Raw genomic sequence first — 13,384 nt, forward strand, 5'->3', positions numbered from 1 at the left:
AATGTATAGGTACATAGATAAACATTTACTGATAATAAACTACAAAAAAAAATTTATCTTTTTAAGAAAGGGTCTTTCCCTGGAAAGCCTACAACTCATTGTATAGTTCAGGCTAGTCTCAGACTTTTGGCAATCCTCTTGCTCAGCCTCAACAGTGCTGGGTTCATGGTTACAGGCCTAAGAAATTCATTTTAGGGCTGGAGAGACGACTCAGTAGTTATGAGTACTGGCTACTCATCCAGAGGACCTGGATCCAATTCCAAGCACTTCATGGTGACATACAACTGTCTGTAACTCCAGTTCCGAGGAACCCGATGCTTTCTCTGGCCTCTCCAGGAACCAGGCAGGCACATGGTGCACAGACATGCATACAAGCAAAACACCCGTAAAAAATACAGGCGCAACAATGAAGCAGCAGGGTGGGACCATGGGACCAGCCTTTCCTCTCTCTCTACCCGCCTTCCGGTGTCGTCACACTCCTGTCTCAATTCGCCACCTTCCTTACAGATTGATTGATTTATGAGTAGATTTATCTTTATCATATTGATTGATGCTCACTGTCAGCTAGGCAGATGTAGAAACTTCTCAGAAACACTTGTAAGGATGTTTCCAGGAGGATTAACTGTTGGGGAAAGACCCAGCTTGAATGCCTGTGGCACCAACTCTCAGGCTGAGATCCCAAACTGAGTAAAAAGGAGAAAGCCAGCATGTACCAGCGTTCGTCTCTCCCTGTTTCCTGACCGTGTGTGGGTGTGACAACCGCCTGCGCTCCTGCTGCTGTGCGGGCACCTCCCGCTCCTGCTGCTGTGTGGGCACCTCCTGCTCCTGCTGCTGTGCCTCCCGCTCCTCCTCCTCCTGCTGTGCGGGCACCTCCCACTCCTGCTGCTGTGTGGGCACCTCCTGCTCCTGCTGCTGTGACTTCCTCTCCTTGATAAACTTTTCTTTCTCTGTAGCCTTGGAGCCTGTGCTGGAACTCCAGCCCCACCACCATGATGTCTGCCCAAGCAGATGGGGCCTGGCACCTGGAACTTGATACTCTGAAATTGTGAGACAACTTTCCGCTGTTACATTGTTTCTGGTCATAGCATCATCATCATCCTTTCTCTTTCTTTCTTTCTTTCTTTCTTTCTTTCTTTCTTTCTTTCTTTCTTTCTTTCTCTTTCTCTCTCTCTCTCTCTCTCTCTCTCTCTCTCTCTCTCTCTCTCTCTCTCTCTCTCTCTCACACACACACACACACACACACACACACACTACTCTTCAGGACATGGTGGTTGCCAGAGTCGCTCAACATGGGTTTGTGACCCAGCAGTACTTCTCACCACCTTTGCCTCCCCCAGAACCCAGAATTTCCCATCTTCCTTCTGTAATGTTTTCAAATTGCTGGTCCTTGCACAATTCTCTTGCTGCAATATCTGCTTACTTCCGGTTTCAACTGGCTTGTGGGTTTTGCTTACTCCTCCTGTCATACATCATTCAGTTTGGGACCACCCTATCCACTCGTGAGTCACACAGGCAGTCTCACGGGAAGACATAACACAAATGAAGATCCAATTGGCTGGCCAGTCGTCACCCGATCAGGGTACCACTGTTGGGCAGAGCTCTCACCTCAAGTGACCTCAATGTTTCTGGCTTTGTGTATGACTTAATCAACAGTCAGCCAGACATGATAATGTTCATTGTTTGCTTCAGCTATCAGCTGGAAAGAGGGAAGGAAGATCAACTGAGGAGTTGCTTCCACCAGATTGGCTTAGGAGCATGTCTCTGAGGCATTATCTGTATTGCTGATTGTTGGGAGTGGTGCCAGTCTTGGGAAGGTGGGCCTAGACCGTATAAGAAAGGTGAGCTTGGAAGTAAGCAAAATTCCTCCCTGGCTTCAGCTCCTGACTAGAATTTTTGCTTTGTTTTTTTCTTGAGAATTGGCTATAAAGTGTAAGACGAAGGAAACACTCTCTGCCTCAAGTGGCTTTGGTCATGATGCTTCCCACTGCCACGGAAAGCAAACTAGACAGTGGCCGGCACACTGGGGAGATACGGGGTCCCAAATTCCAGGTCAGCACGGGCTACATGGAATCCTGTTTCTATTAGAGAGAGGGAGAGAGAGAGCGCTGTGTGAACAAACTCTATCTTTAAGAAACTGAATTAGGCTGGGCGGTGGTGGCACACGCCTTTAATCCCAGCACTCGGGAGGCAGAGGTAGGCGGATCTCTGTGAGTTCAAGACCAGCCTGGTCTACAAGAGCTAGTTCCAAGGACAGGCTCCAAAGTTACAGAGAAACCCTGTCTCGAAAAACAAAAACAAAAGAAACTGAATTACATTAGTAGGGTGTTAATGGAGATGGCATTTGACCTTTAGAGGATATTTTTGACAAAATCTCACCTCAAAGGGTGTATCTCAACCATATATAAGTGAGTTCGAGGCCAGCCTGGTCTACAAGAGCTAGTTCTAGGATAGGCTCTAAAGCTATATAAAGAAACCCTGTCTTGAAAAACCAAAAAAAAAAAAAAAAAAAAAAGATAATGAAATATGTTAAGATGCATAGGAAGATACATGTCTCAGAATAGTCTTCTTTCCTTTCTTTCTTTCTTTCTTTCTTTCTTTCTTTCTTTTTTATTTTTTGAGACAGGGTTTTTCTGTGTAACAGCCAGCTCTGGCTGTCCTGGAACTCACTCTGTAGACCAGGCTAGACTTGAACTCACAGAGATCCATCTGCCTCTGCCTCCCGAGTGCTGGAATTAAAGGTGTGTGCCACCATGGCCTGGCTCAGAATTGATTTTTTAATGTTTAAAGACTTTCTAATGCTCTGACCCAATGTCATGAAATCCTTATAATCAACTGGCGGTCCACAGTACTATTCCTCTTCTTCTCATCTGATATGCTACAAGAAACCAAATCTCTATGGCCAGCATTTCAGGTTGTGATAGTTTGAGGATCGGTAGCCCCTATGATTTACTTAGGATATCACTTTGGTTCCTGATATTAGACACTGAAGTGAGCAGCGTCTCAAACAGCAAAGGGGTTTCATTCTTTTTCTTCCTGTGGTTAACACTTTCTTTTAGAAAGGGTCTCACTTTGTAGATCAAGCCAGCCTTGAACTCATGGAGTCTACCTGCCTCCTGAGTACTGGGATTACAGGCACGAACTTCAGATCCTTCCCTTAAGGAGAGCTGTACTCTCGGCCACAGCAGTGAGTGAAAGAAAAGAGACCTTGGCATTTGGAGGCTGAGGGCTTAGTGCAGTTGGAATGGATAGGGAGATGCTATCACTGTAACACTTAGATTGGAGAGGGGAATGTTATCACCGTAACACTTGGATTGGATGGGGGAATGATATCACTGTAACATTTCCGCCTTAGCATCCACCTGCTGCTGGCTTTGGTTCCAGATATTGAGGAAGCTGTCCCAGAGCCCTGTCACCACTGGCAGGCTGCTAACAATCACCTCCAAGCAGCTCACATAGTTGTGTTTAGCTGAGAGAACTTCCCTGTCAGTTCTGAGGGTATCTCAGACAGGCAGTTGAAGGTTGACGTTTCTGTACCTAGTGAAAGACACACACCACATCTACTCCCTAATTATTTACTCATTTCTTTATTTTTGGTTTGGGGGTGTTTGTTTTTGTTTTTCGGGGATTGTTGTTTTGTTTTGCTTGAATCAGAGTGTCTCTTTGCAATCCTGGCTGATCTGGAGCTTGCTAATGTAGACTAAGCTGGCCTCAAACTCAAAAAGACCCTCCTGACTATGACGCCTGAATGTTGGGATTAAAGGCATGCACCACTGGGCTGGAGAGTTAAAGAGCCATTAACAGTGGTTAAGGGCTCTTAGTGTTCTTGCAAAAGACCCAGGTTTGATTCCCAGAACCCACACGGAGACTCGCCATCTCCTCAGGCACCAAGCACACATATGGTTCACAGACACATAAAATTATATATATAGCAGGCACCACCATGCCTGCCACATCTGCTCTTAAAGAAGGAGACAGATGTGATCTCACATATGGTGTCGTCATTGGAGTAAAGTCATGAGATTCTGGTCTCCATGGTAGTTGGATAGCCTGTAAGTACTATCACTGGGAAAGAAAGAGATGTCACTGACGTCAGACCCATGGCCCTGTAAAGGTCTATGGGCGCATCTCCTCTTGGACATCCCCACTGCTTGCCTGAAGCATCACGAGAACCTGAAACAGTCTGGTCTTGGGGCATGAAAGGCAGGTTGATGACATCTCCAGTATTTCCAGTAAATGTTCTTGTCTGCTGGCTGCTCTTGATGTCCTACAGAGCATGTGAGGTCTACAGACCTAGTGACAATCAGATTGTCATCTACAAAATGGCGTCAGCATGACCTGCCAGCTCACAACTCAGATGCACAGTTCCTTCATGGGTTTTCAGATTGCAAGTGGAGCAGATTATTATCGAGAAGCAGATATTATCCAGGCCACCCCAAGCCATGCAGTTCCCAGAAGGAATACAACACAGGAGGACGCAGAGGAATGACACAACCTTGTTTGTGGTGTCACTGTCCCAGATGATGACTTTCCTAACCTGGGGGATGCTGACTAGGAGCCTGGAGTCTGTGCCCCCATCCAGGCATGAATCTTGGTCAGGGACCCCTCAGTGTTCTCCTGGTGGACATACGGGTTCTTCCACAGGGTCCGTGGTGTTTGTGACATTTACACAAGGGAGTTGAGTTGGTTTTGCTTTGCAAGCGTCTTTGATTTGGTCCCTAAGTTCACATTCATTCATTGTCATGTCCACCTGGGATCTTTTCGTATTTTCCCATTTTTTAAAAATTTATTTATTTTTTTTAATTTTATATACATTGGTGTTTTGCCATGGGTGTTGGGTCCCCTGGAATTGGAGTTACAGACAACCGTTAGCTGCCATGAGGTTACTGGGAATTGAACCCAAGTCCTCTGGAAGAGCAGTCGGTGTTCTTAACCACTGGAACATCTCTCCAGCCCTCCATATTTTCCCCTTTTAAAAATTACATTTATTTATTTGTTCTGCAGAGGGAGCTGGTGTGTGCTACTGCACGCACGTGAGGGTCGGCAAACAACTTACGGGAGTCAGTTCTTTCTCTCTGTCTGAGTCTGGGGGATTGACCTCAGGTCTTCTGGCTTGGTGGCTGACACCTTTATCCACTGAGTATCTCTTCTCCAGCCCAGAGCCCATGTTCGTAATTCAGAAGTGTTTCTGGTCTGTTCTCCCTGCTCACCAGGTCTGGTGTGCCCATTGCTGACGGTCCTCACAGTGGCAGAGCTGGTAGCCTGCAGATAAAAGCCTGTGAAACGCTTTGCTTCTCAGAGCAGCTACTTCAGTGCCAGCCAACTGCCCTGGCCACCGAGCCCACCAGCTACTTCTACTGCCTGGCCACCGAGCCCGCCACCACCTCCAGGCAGCAGAGTGAGCATGGTGGTCCCTCTTCTGGGGGTTATCTCTTGCTCACCACACAGAAGGGGCAGGTTACCCACAGCTGTACCAGTGATTCTTCTCCTCAAGGCTGCCCAGGGTCCTTAGCTCTTGGGACGTTGTTGTTAAAGTATTCCCAGGACTTAACGTCGTTCTAGACAGGAAGGAAGAGCAGGTAAGGGCATGCTCGCTCCCTAAAGCATACCACCAAAGTCCACCTTTTCCTGGCCATCCCTTAATCACAGAGACAATTCAGTTGGAGGGAAAGCTGAAAAACACAGTATGGCTGAGTGACCATGGCCTGAACTAAAAGTCTATTGTTACACATGAACAAAAAAATGGGCTGACCCAATCGGGCATGGTGGCAAACAGGTAGGCAGAACTCTATGAGTTCAAGACCAGCCTGGTCTACATAGTAATTTCCAGGACAGCCACACGTAGAAAGACTTTGTCAAAAACAAGAAAAGAAAGAAAAAAAGAAGGAGAGAAAGAGAGAGAGAGAGAAAGAAAGAAAAAGGAGGGTGGCTAACTCACCATCTCTGCCACATACTGGGTTAAGCATGTACATCTGCCTTGCTCAGCTATGGCAAGACCGTATGGGGAGACGAAATTTAGACGATTCCAAAGAGTATTTGTTGGATGTCTTCCTGTCACTCATTCATTCTACCTTCTTCCCTTGTAATACCTGATTTTATTGACGTCTTATATTCTGAAATAATCTCTAACTGTCTCAAGTTGAATGTCGTGTTCTAACCCCTATCTGTAGTGGCCCAGAACAAACGCAGGTGCCAGAGCTCAGCCAGACAAAGGTCTGCAGCAGTGGCTGGGAAAGAAGGCTCCACTTCAGGAAAGCCACAGGAGAGCCCCTGGGAAGTGGCAACATCATGAGGTTGGAAGTGTAAGAGCCAATGGTGCCATCAATAGAAGACCGGGCTGAGGATGAAGTCGGCACTACAAAGAGCTGGCAGGGAATGTGGAACTGGGCACTCGAACTTCCGGATTGTAGCAACCTTGGGTCACCATGATGAAATTCATGACAAAGGCTGTTTAAAGAGGGACTTATTTTGGCTCATGGTTTCAGAGGGTTCCAACCATCATGTCAGGGAAGACACGACAGAACAGCACTCTTGTCATTACAGCAGGCCAGGAACAGAGAAGATGGAAGTGAGGGTTGGATCAGTGACTCAGGATTTAAGAGAGTGCTCGCCACTTTTCCAGACCTGAGTTGTTTTCAGCACTGGTGTGGTGACTCACAACCATCTGTAACTCTGGCTCCCAAGCTCCAGAGGACCAGCATCTTCCGACTTCTTCCTCAGGTGTGTACACAATGCACGTACGAACGTGCTTGCGAAATACCCATAGATATAAAATAAATCTAAGTTTTAAAAAATGAGTCCAGCTGGTGGCACAAGCCTTTAATCCCAGAACCTGAGAGGCAGAGGCAGGTAGAACTCTGAGTTCAAGGCTAGCCTGGTCTACAGAGTGAGTCCCAGGATAACCAGGTCTACACAGAGAAACCCTGTCTCAAAAAAGAAGGAGGAGGAGGAGGAAGAAGGCTATGTGTGTGCCTGGTACTCAGGGAGACCAGAAAATAGTATTGGACCCCTGGAAACTGGATTTACAGAAGTTGTAAGATGCCATGTGGGTGCTGAGAATCAAACCCAGGTCCTCTGGAAGAGCAGTCAGTGCTCTTAACCACTGAGCCGTCTCTTCACCCCCATGTCCAGTTCTTTTTATATAAATTCTGGAGCTAAAACTCAAGCCATGGTTGCAAGGCAAGCACTTTATAAATAAGTTATCTCTTCAGTCCTTTAAATTAAAAATGTATATTACATTTATTTATGTGCATGCATGTTTGCCGTGTGTGTGTGTGTGTGTGTGTGTGTGTGTGTGTGTGTGCATGCCCGGTCATGCTTCGGAGGTCAGAAGAGAGGGTCAGATTCTTTGGAACTGGCATTATGGATAGCTGTAATCCACCATGTGGGTGCTGGATACAGAACCCAGATCCTCTACAAGAGCTGAGCAACACATTCTCTCCAGCGAAGCCATCTCTCCAGCCCCCTTTTAAACATATTTTAAAGGGGGAAATTAAAATCTAACTTTGTAGCCATGTTTATAAAAATCATTTAGGCTTATGGCAAGACTTCCCCATTTGGAAGGTTTGACTTCACTATCTCTTGGTGAGTTAAGATCGTTTCCCACAAGTGAAGGGAATACAGAGATGTCCCCAAACGCAAGCCTTCTCAGAAACGAGTTCTGGTCTCTCCCATGGTTACGTGACTTCAGACTCCAGTAAACTCAGACCTGCACATAATAATTGAGTCACAGCTATTGGCTGTTGGTGTCGCTTTAGACACCACCCCTTTGTTTTGTGTCGCTTGCTTCCCAAGGCCTTGTGCACGCTCCGCGAGCCGTCTGCTAGTGAGCTATACTCCCAGCCCTCTAAGCAGCCTTGTGCACGCTCCATAAGCCATCTGCTGGTGAGCTATACTTCCAGCCCTCTAAGTAGCTTTTCTAATTTTGCATAGATCCAACCTCTTTGGATTTATTTGTTTGTTTTTGAGACAGTGTCTCTATGTAGCCCAAGTTGGCCATGTACTTGCTGTGTAGACCATGCTGGCCATGAACTTGCTCCTAACCTCCTGCCTCTGCTTTTTAAGTGCTGGAATTACCTGTGCCTCTACACTTGGTTACATACTGCTTTTAATTCAACTATTTTCTCCAAATGAGTCTTTCCTGTGATATATCAAGCCTTTCAATCTGCTACCAGCCCAGGTAGACCCAAGCTCCACCACGTTCTTTCTTCGGGGAAGATGGCATACTGTTTTTGCTTGTTTGCTCTCAGCCTTTTCTTTGTGATACTAAACAGTGGTTCTCAACTGAGGGTCGTGACCCTTGGAGGTCAAATGGCCCTTTCACAGGGGTCACATACCAGATATCCCACCTATCAGGCATTTACACTGTGATTCATAACAGTAGCAAAATTACAGTTATGAAGTAGCAACAAAAATAATGTTATGGTTGGGGGGGTCACATGAGAAACTGTATTAAAGGGTCACAACATTGGGAAGGTTGAGAACCACTGCTGTAGAATAAATGCCAGGCTTCACATGGGCTAGGCTGGCACTGCACCACAGGCTCACAGACTCCAGCCTTTGGCACCTGCTGTCTCGTCAACCACCATTAAGGTGGGGGCAGAAAGACTGCTTTGCCGCTTTGGTTCTTTATCTCTAAACTTGAAACTTTTCATGTCCTTCCTCATCTGCTTCTCCTTAGTCTCAAGCCTGTTCTTTGACCCTTCCATGTGAGTTTATGTCTCTCCATTGATTTTTTTAATTGATTAATTATTTTTATGTGCATTATTGTTTTGCCTGTATGTGTGCCTCTTTAAGGGTGTCAGATACCCTGGAACTGGAGCCACAGACAGTTGTGAGTTGCCACGTGGGTACTGGGAATTGAACCCAGATCCTCGGGAAGAGCAGTCAGTGTGTTCTCAACCTCTGGGCCATCTCTCCAGCTCACACTTACGTTTCTTTGTATTATTAGTTTTTCATGAAGTCCATCCTTCTCCAAGCACAGAGCCTTTCACTTCAGCCTGTCTTTCTTGTGCTCTCTTACCTCCAGAATTCTAGTACATTCACCAAATTGCTTTCTGAAAATTTCTTCCGAATCCTTCAGGAATTATTTTTTGTTCACTTTTGGTTGTTTTGCTCTCTACTGTGTTTGAGGAAATGTTTCCAAATCTCGATAATGTTTTGTTAGCACTTCATTAACGTTCTGTCATCCATAGAGAGTGGCTTGAGATAATAAGGCTGGCAGCGTGACACGGGGGCTGAGCATTGCCTAACAGGCGTGAGAACTGGCTCTCTCTCTCTCTCTCTCTCTCTCTCTCTCTCTCTCTCTCACACACACACACACACACACACACACACACACAAATTAATACCATGAGCTGAGCCTGGGGGTGCATGCCTTTAATCTCAGCACTTGGGAGGGAGAGATAGATAGATATCTGTGAGTTCCTGACCTGGCCAGCTTGTTCTACATAGTGAGACCGTGTCTCGAAAACAAGAAAAAAACCACCTAGGGGCCCCACTGTGTTGCTGCTACCCTTGACAGCCCTGTTGTTTGAATTAGGCACCAAAATAACTAATATTTCAAACTAGTCGTAACAGGTCCTAAGACTACATTCTGGTTCCTCGTTATGTTTCATAACTTCGGAAGTTAAGTGAGAAGCTATGACTACCTGCAGTTACATAGGTGACAGCTACCATGGACCCGGCTGTCATCTGATAGTGTGAAATGACTAAGCTGTGAGTGAAATTCCCTACTGAAGTCACTGGTCTTCCCATCAGGGCTAATAGCTTCACCGCTGATAGAGACAAACTTGTTAATGATTAAACCCGCTTTACAGCAACGTGGTTTGCCACCGGCAGGATGGCAAGATTCTGCAGGAAGTAAATGAAGAATGCTTTCTTCAAGACTTGCTTTTTAAATGTTCTTTAAAGGAAATAAACTTCACATGGGGAAATGTGTTGTTCATAAAGCATTTTATTGGGCGGTGGTGGCGCACGCCTTTAATCCCAGCACTCGGGAGGCAGAGGCAGGCGGATCTCTGTGAGTTCGAGGCCAGCCTGGTCTACAAGAGCTAGTTCCAGGACAGGAACCAAAAGCTACGGAGAAACCCTGTCTCGAAAAATCAATATAAATATATATATAAAGAATTCGGGGCTAGAGATGACCCAGTGGGGAAGAACACTGGCAGCTCTCCCACAGGACCAGGGTTCAGTTCCCAGCACCCATACAGCAGCTCACAACTATTACTTTAGTTCCAGGGGATCTGACACCCTCCTACAGACACGCAGGCAAAACACCAATATACGCAAAATAAAAAAAAAAACAAAAAACTCAAGGCTGTACTTAGCTACATAGTCAATTAGTGGTCACTTTCTCCCCATGTGAGACCATGTCTCAAAAAATAAACAAAACCAGACAAAGGAGAAAAAGCCTGGGCTGAAGAGGCGGCCCAGCGGTAACGGCCTTGCTGCGTAAGAGTCAGGACCTGAGTTCAAACCCAGAACTCACAGAAAAGCCAGGTGTGGCTTGTGCCCTGTGACCCCAGCGCTCCTGTTGCAAGTGGGAAGTGAAGACAGGAGAGTCTTCAGAAGTCCGTGGGACAAGTCGGCCTGGTATATGCAGTGAAGAAACCCTGCCTCCTCAAGCAAGGCCAGCAATCAGGGCTGTCACCAGAGGTTGTCATCCGACCTCCACAAGTGTGCAATGGCACCCTTGCGTTCTTACAGACACACACAGAAGAATTTTTTAATGGAACAAAAACCCCTAGTGTTAATGACATATAAATATAAGTGTTTATTTCTCTCACACATGTAAGGCTTGGCTGGAGGGTGACATATAGATTGGCATTCAACCAGGGATTTTTCCTTGAATCTTACACCTTTTTTTTTTTTAGATCAGTAACTGGCCCAGAATGTTCCTCTGCTGACAGTGATAGAGAAACATGGCGTCACAGAGTATTCCATTTTTTAAAAAAGTTTAAGATTATTTTTGTTTAATGTGTATTAGTACTGAGATATTGTTGGTTCTGCCCACACTCCATTTTGCCCATGGAGTAGAGATGCATTCTCTTCCTGCAGGAGGGACTACAAACTGGCAGATAAAAGGACATTGATACAGGGAGGGCTGAAGATTTAGAGTGAGTAGTTCCCTTCTTACCGAAGCTCACAAGGCCCAGGTGCTCCAGGCACGGTGAGCGTCTGTATAGAGCCCTCCGAGGAGGCTGCAGGGGAGACAGACAGTCCAGGTATGGTGAGCATCTGTATAGAGCCCTCCGAAGAGGCTGCAGAGGGGACAGGCAGTCTGAGGTTTTTCAGAGACAGAGAGAGCGACACACTAAAGAGCGACCCACAGCGTTTAAAAACAACTGCTGCCTCAGCTTTAAAATGTGCCCCAGAAGCACAAGAGAATGAAAAACTTTAAAGAAAAGGGAAATATATTTTTTTAAAAAAAAAACCTTAAGTTGATATAACAAGTAATGGTTTTTGTTTTTTGTTTTGTTTGCTTTTCAAGACAGGGTTTCTCTGTGTAACTACCCTGCTTGTCCTGCGCTTTTTGACCAGGCTGGCCTTGAACTCACAGAGATCTGCCTGCCTCTGCCTCCCAAGTGCTGGGATTAAAGGCATGTGCCATCACCGCCCGGCAAGTAATAGTTTTAATGATGGTATTTTCATACATTTGTGTCTTTATACTTCATTCAAACTGATCCACTTCCCCCCTCATCTCTTTCTCTTTGGAAATTTTGTTTTGTTTTGCGTTTACTTTGAGACAAGATCTCACTGCATAACCCTAACTGTGTGGGAGCTCACCATGTAGCTCAGGCTGGCCAAGAACTCACTAAGTAGCTCATATTGCCCTCAAGCTTGTAGGATTCCGGTCTCTCTCTCCTGGGTGTTGAAATCAGCAAGTGTTGTTACTTCTGGCCTTCCGCACTGGCACTCCTGTTAAAGCATTAAACGAGCCATCAGAAGCAATGGCCAATATCAGTGGCCATGTAATTATTTATGAGTCAGAGGCAAACAGTTCAAACAGATGGGGAAAGTTCAAAGTGCTTTGCTTTTCCAGGCATCCTCTCCTTCAAGAGATAGGGTCTTCACTGCTGTTCGCTGCCCAGCCCCTCTGCCTCACAGAGAGCAGGGATTCTGCCATTTATTTTTGACTGGCATCTCTTTCTCCCCATTCCCCACATGTCTGTAGTGGTTTAGGCAGGAGACTCAACAGAGACCCCTGACTAGACACCTCCTTCCCTAGGGCGCTGTCAGCAGGTGCTCTGTGAGAACCCAGGGTGTTTTCTAAAATCCTCATTTCTCTGTGACACGGAGCACTTGCTACCAAGCATGGGAGACTTCTTCAAGGGTACAATCCGGGGCTTCGCCCGGAAACTGTGAATCCATACACTCTCCACTACTAGGTCCTAAGGAAGTACAGGCTTAAGGAATTCACGCAGTCAAAACGATTTCAGGGGCTGGAGAGATGACAATAGTTAAGAGCACTGATTGCTCTTCTAGAGGACCCAGGTTCAATTCCCAGCAACCATATGGCTGCCAAGAGCCTTATGTAACTCCAGTTCCAGGGGATCTGACACTTTCTTCTGACACTGCATGAACATGGGATGCAGACACACATGCAGGCAAAACACTCATACATAAAATAAAAATAAATTAAAAAAAATGATCCCTTCACTGGGAATAGTGTGCCTGCCTATAATCCCAGCCCTCATGATGCTGAGGCAGGAGGATAGTGAGTTTGAGGCCAGTCTGATCCCCATAGAGCAACCTTGTCTCAAAAAGCCAAAATAAGATAAAAATAGATTTCTTATATTAGAGCTGGCAGAAACATAACTCAAACCAGTTCACACCGTTGAAGCATTCCAGGGATGACCAGACTTCTGATGAGGCTGTGTGTCCAGGGACGACCAGACTTCTGATGAGGCTGTGTGTCCAGGGACGACCAGACTTCTGACGAGGCTGTGTGTCCAGGGACGACCAGACTTCTGATGAGGCTGTGTGTCCAGGGACGACCAGACTTCTGATGAGGCTGTGTGTCCAGGGACGACCAGACTTCTGACGAGGCTGTGTGTCCAGGTTTCAACAGTGTCATCACGGCTTCTCTCTCTATCCATTGTTATCTCCTCTGGATTGCAGTTTCCAACAGGCTGGCCTTCTCTCATGGTGGCAGGTTGCCAGGATCTTGAGCATCTTCAGCACCTCAGGGAAACCAGAACTTCTTTGTTCTCAGTGCATGAGTGAAACCAAATAAGAATGGGAGCGGAGCATCCAGGCGCACGCCTTTGATCCCAGCACTCGGGAGGCAGAGGCAGGCGGATCTCTGGGAGTTCGAGACCAGCCTGGTCTACAAAGCAAATGCCAGGCCACCTGGGAAATACACTGTGAGACCCTGTCTCAAAAA

The 13,384-nt window shown here is 46.4% G+C and overlaps 1 pseudogene; it reads right to left on the bottom strand.

The window, feature by feature from the left end:
* Positions 1 to 3,998: 3,998 nt before the first annotated feature.
* LOC130877018 (guanine nucleotide-binding protein G(I)/G(S)/G(T) subunit beta-1-like) lies at positions 3,999 to 4,741 on the bottom strand (annotated as a pseudogene).
* Positions 4,742 to 13,384: the final 8,643 nt, after the last annotated feature.

This window comes from Chionomys nivalis, chromosome 7 (genome assembly GCF_950005125.1).
Source record: "Chionomys nivalis chromosome 7, mChiNiv1.1, whole genome shotgun sequence".
In the NCBI taxonomy this organism is placed as follows: domain Eukaryota; kingdom Metazoa; phylum Chordata; class Mammalia; order Rodentia; family Cricetidae; genus Chionomys; species Chionomys nivalis.